This window comes from Sus scrofa, chromosome 1 (genome assembly GCF_054392235.1).
Source record: "Sus scrofa isolate SSC_HxYL_T2T_F1_AM1 chromosome 1, Sscrofa_HxYL_maternal_Yorkshire_Landrace_v2.0, whole genome shotgun sequence".
Lineage (NCBI taxonomy): Eukaryota > Metazoa > Chordata > Mammalia > Artiodactyla > Suidae > Sus > Sus scrofa.
Genome location: NC_139383.1, coordinates 4,284,371 through 4,295,377, shown reverse-complemented (window position 1 = coordinate 4,295,377; position 11,007 = coordinate 4,284,371). Strand labels below are relative to the sequence as shown.

The following is an 11,007-nucleotide window of genomic DNA, read 5'->3' as shown; positions in this document are numbered from 1 at the left end:
AGGAGGGAAGGGAGATAATAGATTCTTTATTAGCTTGATGGCTTTGCTGTTCAACGCGAGACTCTATAGGACTTAGAGCAGAGAAGATAAAAATTTCGCTCGGACCCGTCCATCCCTGAGCCGGCAAGATCACCTTGGGGAATCTTTTCATGTTTCATGCTGTCTCTCTGGTCTCCTTTGCAGCATAATAACCACTAGCAGAGGCTGGCAATGTGCTCGGAATTTGCGTGAGGACTTTGTTTCTCTTCGCTTTCAGATTTGCGGGCAAACGATGGTGTTTACTGCTCTGCAATTTCATCTTCCAGATTTTCCAAGATGGCAATGCCGCCATCACGATTCCGTGCTCAAGTGTTCAGTTACCATTTCCATGACATGGAAAATTCCAGAAATAAACAGTTTTAAATTGGGCGCCCCGGTTCCGAGCAGCGTGATGAAATCACGCACTGTCCCGCTGAGTCCTCTGGGGACTTGAATCCTCCTTTTGTCTGGCGTGTCCCACAAGTTAGTACTTAGTTCGTGGCATGAGTATCAGATTGACTGTCACAGTATCACAGTGCTTGTGTTCAAATGACCCTAATGTTCCTTAATAAAGTCCCCAAAGCACAGAGAAGTGCTGCTGGCAATTCAGATACGCCAAAGCCTAACAGTATTTCCTTTAATGGAAAAAGTGAAAGTTCTTGAATTAATAAGGAAGGCAAAAAAAAAAAAAAAAAATTGTACCCTGAGGTTGCTGTGATCAAAGAAAGCATCTTAGTTCAAAAATTTAATAATTAAAAGTAGAACTGGGAAACACAACAAAAAGAAATAGAACAGAAGTTAGTAGAACTCAGGGAAAGAAGAGAAGAAAATGGCAGTCACATAAAGAAATGAAAGCCAAATTACAAGGTGCTGGGAGATGAGCAGATACAGCTAAAAATTTAATAAAGGCCAATGAAGAAAAAATTAAGACAGACAATCAAATTAAGAGAGAGAAGGAAATAAAACGATAAGAGAAGATGATCAAAAAGAGAAATAAGACGCAAGTATGAGTGTGGTTTAATTTAATTTTTAATTTGGCCTGTCTCTAGTGCCCAGTTACTTAAACAAAATCCAGATGTTGCTGTGAAAGTATTTTGTGGATGTGGTTAACATCTACAGTCAACTAACTTCACTTAAAAAGTTGCTGTACATCAGAAGGGATATAGTCAATATTTTGTAATAAGTGTAAATGGAAAATAACCTTTAAAACTGTATAAAAATACAGTTAATTAACATTAGGTAAAGGAGATTATTCTGGATAATGTGGGTGGCCTCACCTCGTCAGCTGAAGGCCTTGAGAGCAAAAACTGAGGTTTCCCAGAAAAGAAGAAATTCTGTCTCAAGATTGTAGTATCACATTCTACCCGAGTTTCTATCCTGTTGGTTGGTCTTACAAATTTTAGACTTTCAAGCCCCAAATGGCATGAGACAAATTCTTAAAATAAATCTATATGTATAAACCATTTAAAACCCATCTTCACTGAGAGCAAAGGAGGAGACTTCCAGGCCACTTAGGAACAGTGTTGACTGTACTCCCTCAGTCCTGGGTGTGGGAAGGGGGGGCGCTGCCAGCACATCCTCTATGCTTTTTTTTTTTGTTTTTTTTTTAGGGGCCCACCTGTGGCATATGGAAGTTCTCAGGCTGGGGGTCAAATTGAATCTGCAGCTGCCGGCCTCCACCACAGCCACAGCAACACCAGATCCCAGCTGTGTCTGCGACCTACACCACAGCTCACGACAATATCAGCGTCTTAACTGTGTGAGGCCAAGGACTGAACCTGAGTCCTCACGGATATTAGCTGGGTTCTCTGCCGCCGAGCCACCTCGGGAACTCGCACATCCCCAATTCTTTATTCAGAAGCACGATTCTTACTGTGGCATGGGGAGTTAATTCGGAAACTGTTTTAGATCTACCGTGGGAATGCCACCGGAATACACGGAACAGTATCTTTTGAGGATCCCTCATGATGCTGATGAGCCGGGAAGTTCTAACCAAGCCTTCTTCACTCCTGGTGCAGGATGACAGCTCTGTATGGCAGGAAAAAGCCCTTCAGAATAGCTGAACTAATCACGAAGTATCTTCTTTAACAGCCAAAGCAACTTCAGAAATCCACATAATTGAGGAACTATTAGCACAGCAGCACTCCACACTCCCTAGAGAATTTCGAAGAAGATTGTCACTGTTTGACACTAAAGATGTGTTAAACTTTGATATCCTTTCAGGATGAAAAGAATTAACGGACTCATTTCTCTCTTGTAAAAATAGAAAGAAAATGAATAGTGACCAAACTAGGGGAAATCTTCTTATGTTTCCCTCCATCCATTACATCGTAATGCCTGCTTTGTTGAACCTTTAACCAGTGAGTATGTGGACATGGCACATGGGTGTTCTGGCAGGTGGCCGGAGCTTCAGGGACAAGAGGGGCTTATGTTGCAGCCAAACCACCGTCAGACCCAGGGTCAATGATAACCAAATCTTTGTTCGCTTTTCCTTCAGAATTTCTGTTTCTAAATTGGACACTTACCTAACAGAGATCCAAGACATCTAAATGAATTTTAATTTTGAAATCCCAGCCATACATATAGAATGAAGTTTCACACATTTCATACCACAGGATCACACCCATGCAAATATCTTAATTCCCCAGAATACACTGGTATTTGCTATTGCTAATTTTTGCTGTAAGGCTAATGAAGATTATCACATATCCTTCTTGGAGAACACACATCAATAAAAACATATTCACGTTCATTAGCTTTACAGCAGAGGGGAAAAGTCTTCAGAACAGAGTGGAAAAAATTAAAGTTTACAAACTCCGCCAAGAAATATATCTTATTTTGTGTATCTTGTGGGAGGACATATTAAGGGAAAAAAAAAACAAAAAAACAAAAAAACAAAACACCTAAAATGCAGTGGTTTGTGCCCAAAAGGTAATAAGATATTAGCCATTCTTGTCTGGCTGCTCTGCTCATTTCCCTCCCCTACCCTGGATATCCTAGAGCTTCGCCTCCTTTATCAATGATCCTTCATACTTCCTTTCTCCATCCGTTTTCAAGATTTCATATCTCTCTAGTTGTGTTGTTTTAATAGCTGAGATGATTTTTTCTCGTTGTTGTTTATCTTTCTGCTTCTGAATCTAGTCATTGAAACTGAGTTCATAATATCCTTGCTAGTCAAAAACAGTCTAAGCATATCAGTTCTGTCTTCCTGAGAAAAGCTTTTCTTCCTTTCTATCTTGTCTCTATCTATCTGCCTATGTACCTACCTATCTATCATCTATCTATGATCTTTCTTTTTATCAAACATAAATTCACTTTCTTGACCTGTTTCAGATGAAAATGGACATTAGTAGTAAAATGGAAGAAGGGGGACAGACTAGGGGGTCACCAGTGGAAATCTGGTCTGCAGGCGGAGACGGAGACGCGCTTCATGAAGTGGTATTACGGAAGGGAGAAAGTACGGTATACAAAAGTAGGGGAAAACCGCACATTCTGAATGTATATTTACATGCATGCAGACCCACACAATATTTGCTTTTTGATCTTCCAGTAGTCAGAGCCTCAGAGAAGTTTTAGCACATGAGGAAACATGTTCTTGCCAGTTCAGACAGTAGCTTTGTCGGGGAACAAAACCACGCAGGGATTGGAACTGAATCACTTGGCCTTGGCCTCAGGGCCCCCATTGTGCACTGAGCTGGAGTTTGTGACAGGTCATGATCTGATCTTAGTCACATGTCCATCTGTTCACCGAAATAAGATCACTCCACAGCACTTCCTGATAGAAGGCTTGGAAAAGGTGACAGATTTTAGAGCTATTTAGAAGCAAGAGAAGACAATGCTTGGTAATTTACTGGGGGTGGAAACGAGGTTGGGGCTTGCGGATGGATGGCTCCTGGGCTCATCACATAGACGAAGGGGTGGGTGACGATGCTGCTCTGAGATGGAGGATGGCAGAACAGAGGAGATAAAGAGTTTGGTTCTGAGCTTGCCAAATGTGCGATGCCAGTGGGATTTCTAGGCAGAAGATTCTAGAAGACTTTTAGATATATAGAGTTGAAACTTAACATGAAGCAGTAGCCATTGTGAGCAAATATTAAAGCTAAGAGTTTATATATCTCTGGAAGTTAGAAAAGAAAAAGCCCAGATACAACCCTGCCCCGCATCCCCAAACCAAGTTGGAAATGGAAAGTGAGAGAAAAGCCTGTAGGTGAAGATGTGGCCAGAAAAGTAGAGGAAAACTGGGTGCTCATGAAGACCAGGGCCTAAGACGGGGATATTCTACGAATACAGGGATGCCCAACAGTGCAAAATGTTTCAGAGGGATCCGCGCTTTAAGATCTGGAAAGGATCCATTTAAGAATGCACGTGTCATTGGTGGGCTTGTCATGGGCCCTTATGGCGGGGGCAGAAACCCGGGGGTCGGGGTTCATGGGTGTCCACACTGGTCAGTATTGAAACATGCAGGTCAGTTCTGGACAAGGTATAATAATACCCTGAGGGTATAATAATACCCTCAGTGGGTATTATTCTCCAGTCCGGTATTCATTAGCCAGAAATTCCCCAGGCTGCCCTGAAAACAACTGAAGCTCATTGTTCACTCACTGAAACAAGTTCCTGCGGGTTGCATGCATTTTAACTTTTTTTTTTTTTTGTCTTTTTGCCTTTTCGCCTTTTCTAGGGCTGCTCCCGAAGCATATGGGGGTTCCCAGGCTAGGGGTCCAATCAGAACTGTAGCCACTGGCCTACGCCAGAGCCACAGCAACGTGGGATCCGAGCTGCGTCTGCAACCTACACCACAGCTCACAGCAACGCCGGATTCTCAACCCACTGAGCAAGGGCAGGGATCGAACCTGCAACCTCATGGTTCCTAGCCAGATTCGTTAACCACTGAGCCACGATGGGAACTCTGCATTTTAAGTTCTTGAGTAGGTATTTTCCTCTTCCATATCCTTTATAAACTTGCCTTTTCTATTTTATTTGCATTTTTTTTTTTTTGGTCTTTTTGCCATTTCTTGGGCCGCTCCCACGGCATATGGGAGGTTCCCAGACTAGGGGTCTAATTGGAGCTGTAGCTGCCAGCCTATGCCAGAGCCACAGCAACGTGGGATCCGAGCCGCGTCTGCAACCTACACCACAGCTCACGGCAATGCTGGATTGTTGACCCACTGAGCAAGGGCAGGGATCGAACCCGAAACCTTATGGTTCCTAGTCGGATTCATTAACCACTGTGCCACGACGGGAATTCCCTGCATGTTGTTTTGTAACATTCTGCTCAATCTCACCTTCTCTTTCCACCCAAACTTAGCTTAAGTAACCCAGATGGACATCTGGTTCCTTGCTCTCAATGACGTCACGAAAAAGGAAAGATTCTCAGTGAATGCCACTCGGGAGACTAAGCACAGGGATGGGTATCTCTGACGACCCTTGAGCCCTTCTCCACTGAATCAGCAGTGAGCTGGCCTTTGGCTCTGGGATGGTGTGGAGAGCTCTGCAGCATTTACGAGCGTGGGTTTCTCTAAAATTCAGCCATTTGGTGTTTACCAAGCGTCTCTGTTGTCAGGACTTAAAGGAAGGGAAACACAAAAGTTCCGGCATCCATTTCCTATCAACTTCTAAGCTCCAGTCTCCGGGCTCCATGCTGGGCTCGGGGGCTTACCCTTTCAACTCGAGAAATCTCTAGCTGGCAGGCTTCCTCATGCCTCTCCAGTGCTTCCTGTTTCCCCAAAAGGAAGCACTGCAAAGGAGCTGTCTCCTGGTTCTTTCAGAGGTTCTACTTTCCTGCAGAAAAAGGAAATGCTATTATGCATAGAGTTGGAAATCGAACAAAAGAAAATGAGTTCACTCAAACAATCTCCCCACGTGTGTTCACCGCCCCCTCCCCCCACACAGAACTTTACTCAAACGGCCGAGACAACTTGGCGGAAAGTGGGTCTAATTTTCCAGAAGATTGAGTAATGTGAGAATACAGGCCGTGCAGGAGACATGCTTCGGTGACACCGCACGAGTCATTTAAACTTCCTGAGTGACATATATCTCATGTGTTAAATTTGGGTGATCTCACTGGTGGTCGAAGGGGTTAAGTGAGATAACTCGTACTGAAAGTTGAGCACAGTGGTGGGCACAAAATACAGTGTTCAACATCTGAAATCATCATTACTAACATCCTACTCTTTCAAAAAATGATGCCTTGAGAGTATGAAGTGTCCATCCTGGGACACTTAAAAGGGTTGTGCTGGTTGAGGCAACGCTACGGAGAAAAACATAGGGAACAGAGTCTGCATTGAACAGTTGATCTACAGGGTATCCGGCCACCCAGTGCCCGGGGTGTGCAGAGTCCTATCAACAATGGTTTGATTCAACTCAGCTTACCTTTAGTGCCTTCTACATAAAAGGAGACGCCATTCGGGTCAAACTGAAGTAGAGCTTTCTCCTCTGCACTTACCTAAATATGAGACATTGAGTTGTTTCTTTGCAGCACAAACATTGGAATTTTAAATTGCATTTTTCAACTTTCATTGGGAGGTTTTGGTGTTGTGTAGACAGAGCCACAATGCTCCTCAAATTAATTAAAAAACTAAGTTAACAGCTTAAATTGGGGAGCAGTATGTATTTATCCATCTGGCGTCTGTGACCACACATGAATCCTAGGTCCTAACCCAATGTCAAGTGCATCAATCACCTCTGAGAGGCAGCTGCATCTCCTCCTCCTGTAGCTTCAGCTGTATTCAGGTATACAGGTATACAGCTGTATCTTTCGCTGTATCTTCAGCTACATTCACACTCTTGACACCCCAGGAGTAAGGTCAGCTGATGTGAAACAAGAACTCCCGAGTCACCGTGGAGGGCGAAGAGCAATTCGTACGCACAGAATCGAAACAACCAAGTGCTGGCCGGTTTTCTCAGGCACCCGAGAGCCTTTCAGATTTGGTTGACATTTAATGCTGATAACGAAAATAAGGAATGGAAGTTGTGATGATTCCCTGCTGTGTTTTCTTTCACCCTCTCTCTCCACCCCCACTCCCACCCCCTTCATTTTTAAAGCTCTAAACAACAGCCAGACATAAAATGCAGACTTGAGGTGCACCGAGGTGATATGCTTGAGGGACTTTATAAATGAAGTTCCCAGGTGCTGCAAGACGTTCCATCAAATGGACCCTGAATATAAAACAAAAGTGACCTGTGGGTAAAAGAAATACAAAACAATGAGAGAGTAATAGCGTTTCTCAGCCCCACACTGAGGACTCTACAGGAGGGCTGGGAGACACAGTTCGGGAGAGGAAAGCGGAAGGTGATTCCAGGCAGAGCCAGCACACAGCAATTACGAGTGAAGACAGGAGGGACAGGCGCTCAGGAATAGTCGGGGCAGATGTGGGGAGCAGCAGGCAGTGCGCAAGCGCAAATTCTGGGCCATCTGCTCTGCCTGCACCGCTGGGAATCTCAGTTTAGGGTCTTCGATTTGTTCCCAGTTAATCTCTCAGGTCTTCTTCAGCCACAGGACTCAATGATAAACCCACGTGCTTTATTCTCTCTCTGGGAAGGATAATTAATATCTAAGTTGCACTGTTACTTTGAAATAATGTGATAATTTCAAGTGAATCATCTTAAAATCAAATAGGGCAATTTTAGTAACCTTATTTAAAGGAGTGTGGAGGTAATATGAAAAAGGACATTATTTTTGTGAATTCAAGACCCCCTTTTTTTAGACTCCTTTACTGATTGTTTAGGCACACCCCATACTAGACATGTGAGTGCATTAATTGTATAGATTTAATGCATAAATTTGTCCATCATTCATACATGCATGCCTGCATACTCTGCAGATTCGTATGGCTATATGTAAAAAATACATCCAGTAAGCTCTAACTGGAAAATGAGGTAATAAATGAACAAACCCCATATTTATCCAAATTCTTTCCATCTCATCCACCCCCCTAGCACCGTCCTTTCCCTCTGGACCACTGCACTGACTCCTAAGCACTTCCTCTTCTTCCTTCTTGCCCTCCTGCTCACTGCTATCCACATGGAACTAGAAAAGTCTTTTAAAAAGTGACAAATCCTGATACGCTGCCTTTAAATCCTCTCACGAAAGGAAACTAATGAGTTAAATGAGATTTAAGTGAAGTACTAACCAGTTTCAATATATGAACCTTATTTGGATTCTAATTCAAACAAAATAAAAGAATATTCACACATTCAATGTTTAAGCACACACTCTTTGGTAATATTTATTTGATGCCCTATTCTTATTTGATACATGCTGACATATTTATGGGAGAAATGCAGTGATATCTGGAGTTGCATTAAAATGTGGTCAGGATGGGAAAATCGAGTGGGGCTTGGACATAAGGAGGGTGTGGATGATGGAAGCTGGTGATGTCTGGATGAGATCCATGATGCTCTCCTCTCTGTTTTTGAGTATATTTAAATTCATCCATCGTTTTCAAACAACGCATAGGTAAATAAAGCCCTCCCTGATTTACCAGTGCACTTAGGATAAAATCCAAGTCAGGGGCTTGACCTGGCTCTGCTGAGGCTCGCATCTGCAGTCTCTCCCCGGGCCCACAACCCGCCACGCTGACTTCTTGGAGTGTCCACCAGAAGAGAGGATGGCCTTTCTTGGCGCCCCTTGCACTTGCTCTTCCCTCAGCCTGGAACATGCGCTCCAAGTCGTCACATCACTCTGGCTTCCAATCAGATATCATTGTCTTTCCCCCAGCCAGCCACTCAAACATGCTCTCACAGTCTGTCACTCACTTCCCTGCTTCGTCTCCCTCCTATGCATCGCTTCCACCTGTTTTCTCCTTTATTGCCGTCTCACCTCACCTGACTGTAGCTCCTTGAAAGCTGAGACCTTCTCTGACTTGTTCACTCCTCTCCCCCAAGCCTAGAATAGAGCCTGGCGCATGGCAGACATTCAACAAATACCCGTTGAATGAATAAATAAATGTTATAATCCCCAGTGACAAAGCAAAATCTATTCCTGTGGGTGGTAGACCTTTCCCTTTTTCTCTTTCCGATATTAGACTGAAAGGGACAGAGAGAAATGTCCATTATTTTCTTATTCTCTCTCTCTCTCTCTCTCTCTCAGAATTACAAGAGGAGGAACAGAAGAGAGAAAACCGAATGTGCACGCTTTCCCTGAAGATGGGCTCTTGCCAGTGGCAGTCCTGTTGAAAGGCGAGAGGTAGAGAAGGATTATCACAGAAACCAAAAGGGCCTCCACTTCTTCCTCCCCAGCGGCTCTGGTCAGGCACTAGAAAGAGGCTCCCCTGTCCTGCTGTGGCCTGTAGACCCTCCCTAGCAGCCTGCCTCGGCGGCTCCCCTCTTTCCTTCCTTCTTGAGTCTCTCTTCAGGGAGGTGGTGTGACTGTGATGCCCAAACTCCCACCCAGCTGCAAATAAACCAGAACCTCGGAGGGTGAATAGCTTGCATACTGAAAACAGACATTTCAATGTTAGAAGACTGTCACTGTTTTCTCTCCTTCTCCAGACTCCACCTCCCTCTACGCCAGCCCCTGGGCATGGAGGGTGCCCTCACCTCCTGGTTCCTCTTTGAATACGTACAGGATCATATGGAAGACATTTTTGATGTACCATTAAATGCCATTAAAAATACAACACAGGTGTTCCTACCATTTTACATCTCGTTAGTCCAAAGCATAGGGTACACTCTGCCCCAAGGGACAGGGTCACGGAAACCATGGGGTTAAACTCATTTTTAATTTGTGCACAGATGGATGCACCCGGTTCTTCCTTTATCTGAGAAGCGTACATCCATAGGACTGCAATAACAAATATTCAGGAAGCTGCATTCACTGTGAAATTTAACAAAGGGAATTAGCCACAGTGTATGAACAGTAACTTTAAATAGCAAGAGCAACAAAGAGAACTGGCGCTGATAAAAGAAAACTAGTAATTACAATATTAGTGCCCTTTCCACATTAAGTTTCTAAACTGTATTAAAAGGTTGCTTACCATTCCACCCTTCCTTTTTCCTATCAAAATAGAGCAAAATAAAATATAATAGAGACAAATTGCTTTTCTGGATCATTTTTACCAAATGGCCCCATCGGTGTAAAATATTCTCTCCCATAATACAAGTTTTAATTGTAAAAATTACTTTCAAAATATTTTTTAAGAATTTCAAAACATTTTTATAGAAGCTCTTTTCCCATGCCAGCCTCAGGGGAGGAAAGAGTAAGCAACCTTGTTTTTCTGAGCCTTTGTCCAGGAAGAATGGACTACAACTTTCCTCTTTAGTATTTAATCTAAACTTTATTAATTTTTTAAAAAAGATTCTGTGTCTAATTGATGCTCACCTCCAGGACTGCTCTAAAGCATGGCTGATGTGATATAAGACCCGCACAAAAGGCTGTCTTATCTTGAGCTTCTTTACTATCATTTTACTTAGGCCATATTTTTCTTTTTAAGCTTTAAACAGCATTGATCTGAAAAGAGCCTCCGCAGGAAACTCCCTCCCTATTCGAGAACCCAGCCAGGGGGAAGCGATGGAGCAGCAGGGTTTCTCTCCCTCCAGAGCTATACCCCTGTACCTGTACTGCCTGCCGTCATCCCACGTCCACCTTCCAGATGATGAGAAAGCAGGAAAGGAGCCCAAGCATGTTTTTTCCAGCATAGCAGCTTCCAGAATAAGATGTGCTGAGTCTTTCTCACAGAGCCCCCTTATGTTCCCTCTGCTCACCTGATGGACTGTTTTCTGTTCTGAGCTGCATCTTGTCAGAAGGCCAAAAAGAGTCATGTGGATTCCCCAAGAAGGGTGACCCGTACAATAAGTGAAATGAAAATCAATCAGCTGGGGGTGCTTTGAAAATTAATCACTTCAGGGAGACATGGTGGATCTTTACTTTGATGGTCTGTCAAGTGGAAGATGAAGTAGACTTCCTCTGTGTGATGCTAGAAGGGTAGAGCTAAGACCGGCAGGTGGAAATTGCATAACAAACTATCACAACTCAATGTAAGAGCTTTCTTG

The 11,007-nt window shown here is 43.6% G+C and overlaps 1 long non-coding RNA gene across 2 annotated transcripts; it reads right to left on the bottom strand.

Moving 5' to 3' along the window:
- Positions 1 to 1,025: 1,025 nt before the first annotated feature.
- On the bottom strand, positions 1,026 to 10,708 carry LOC102165158 (uncharacterized). 2 transcript variants are annotated; one of them, XR_300603.4, is made up of 5 exons: positions 10,571 to 10,708; positions 6,698 to 9,832; positions 6,388 to 6,460; positions 5,675 to 5,796; positions 1,026 to 2,172 (listed from the first exon to the last, which is right to left on the bottom strand). It is a non-coding gene; the product is annotated as an uncharacterized LOC102165158 (long non-coding RNA). The 2 variants fall into 2 exon arrangements; XR_014839439.1 differs by having other exon boundaries at positions 6,698 to 10,708.
- Between the last annotated feature and the right edge of the window lie 299 nt (positions 10,709 to 11,007).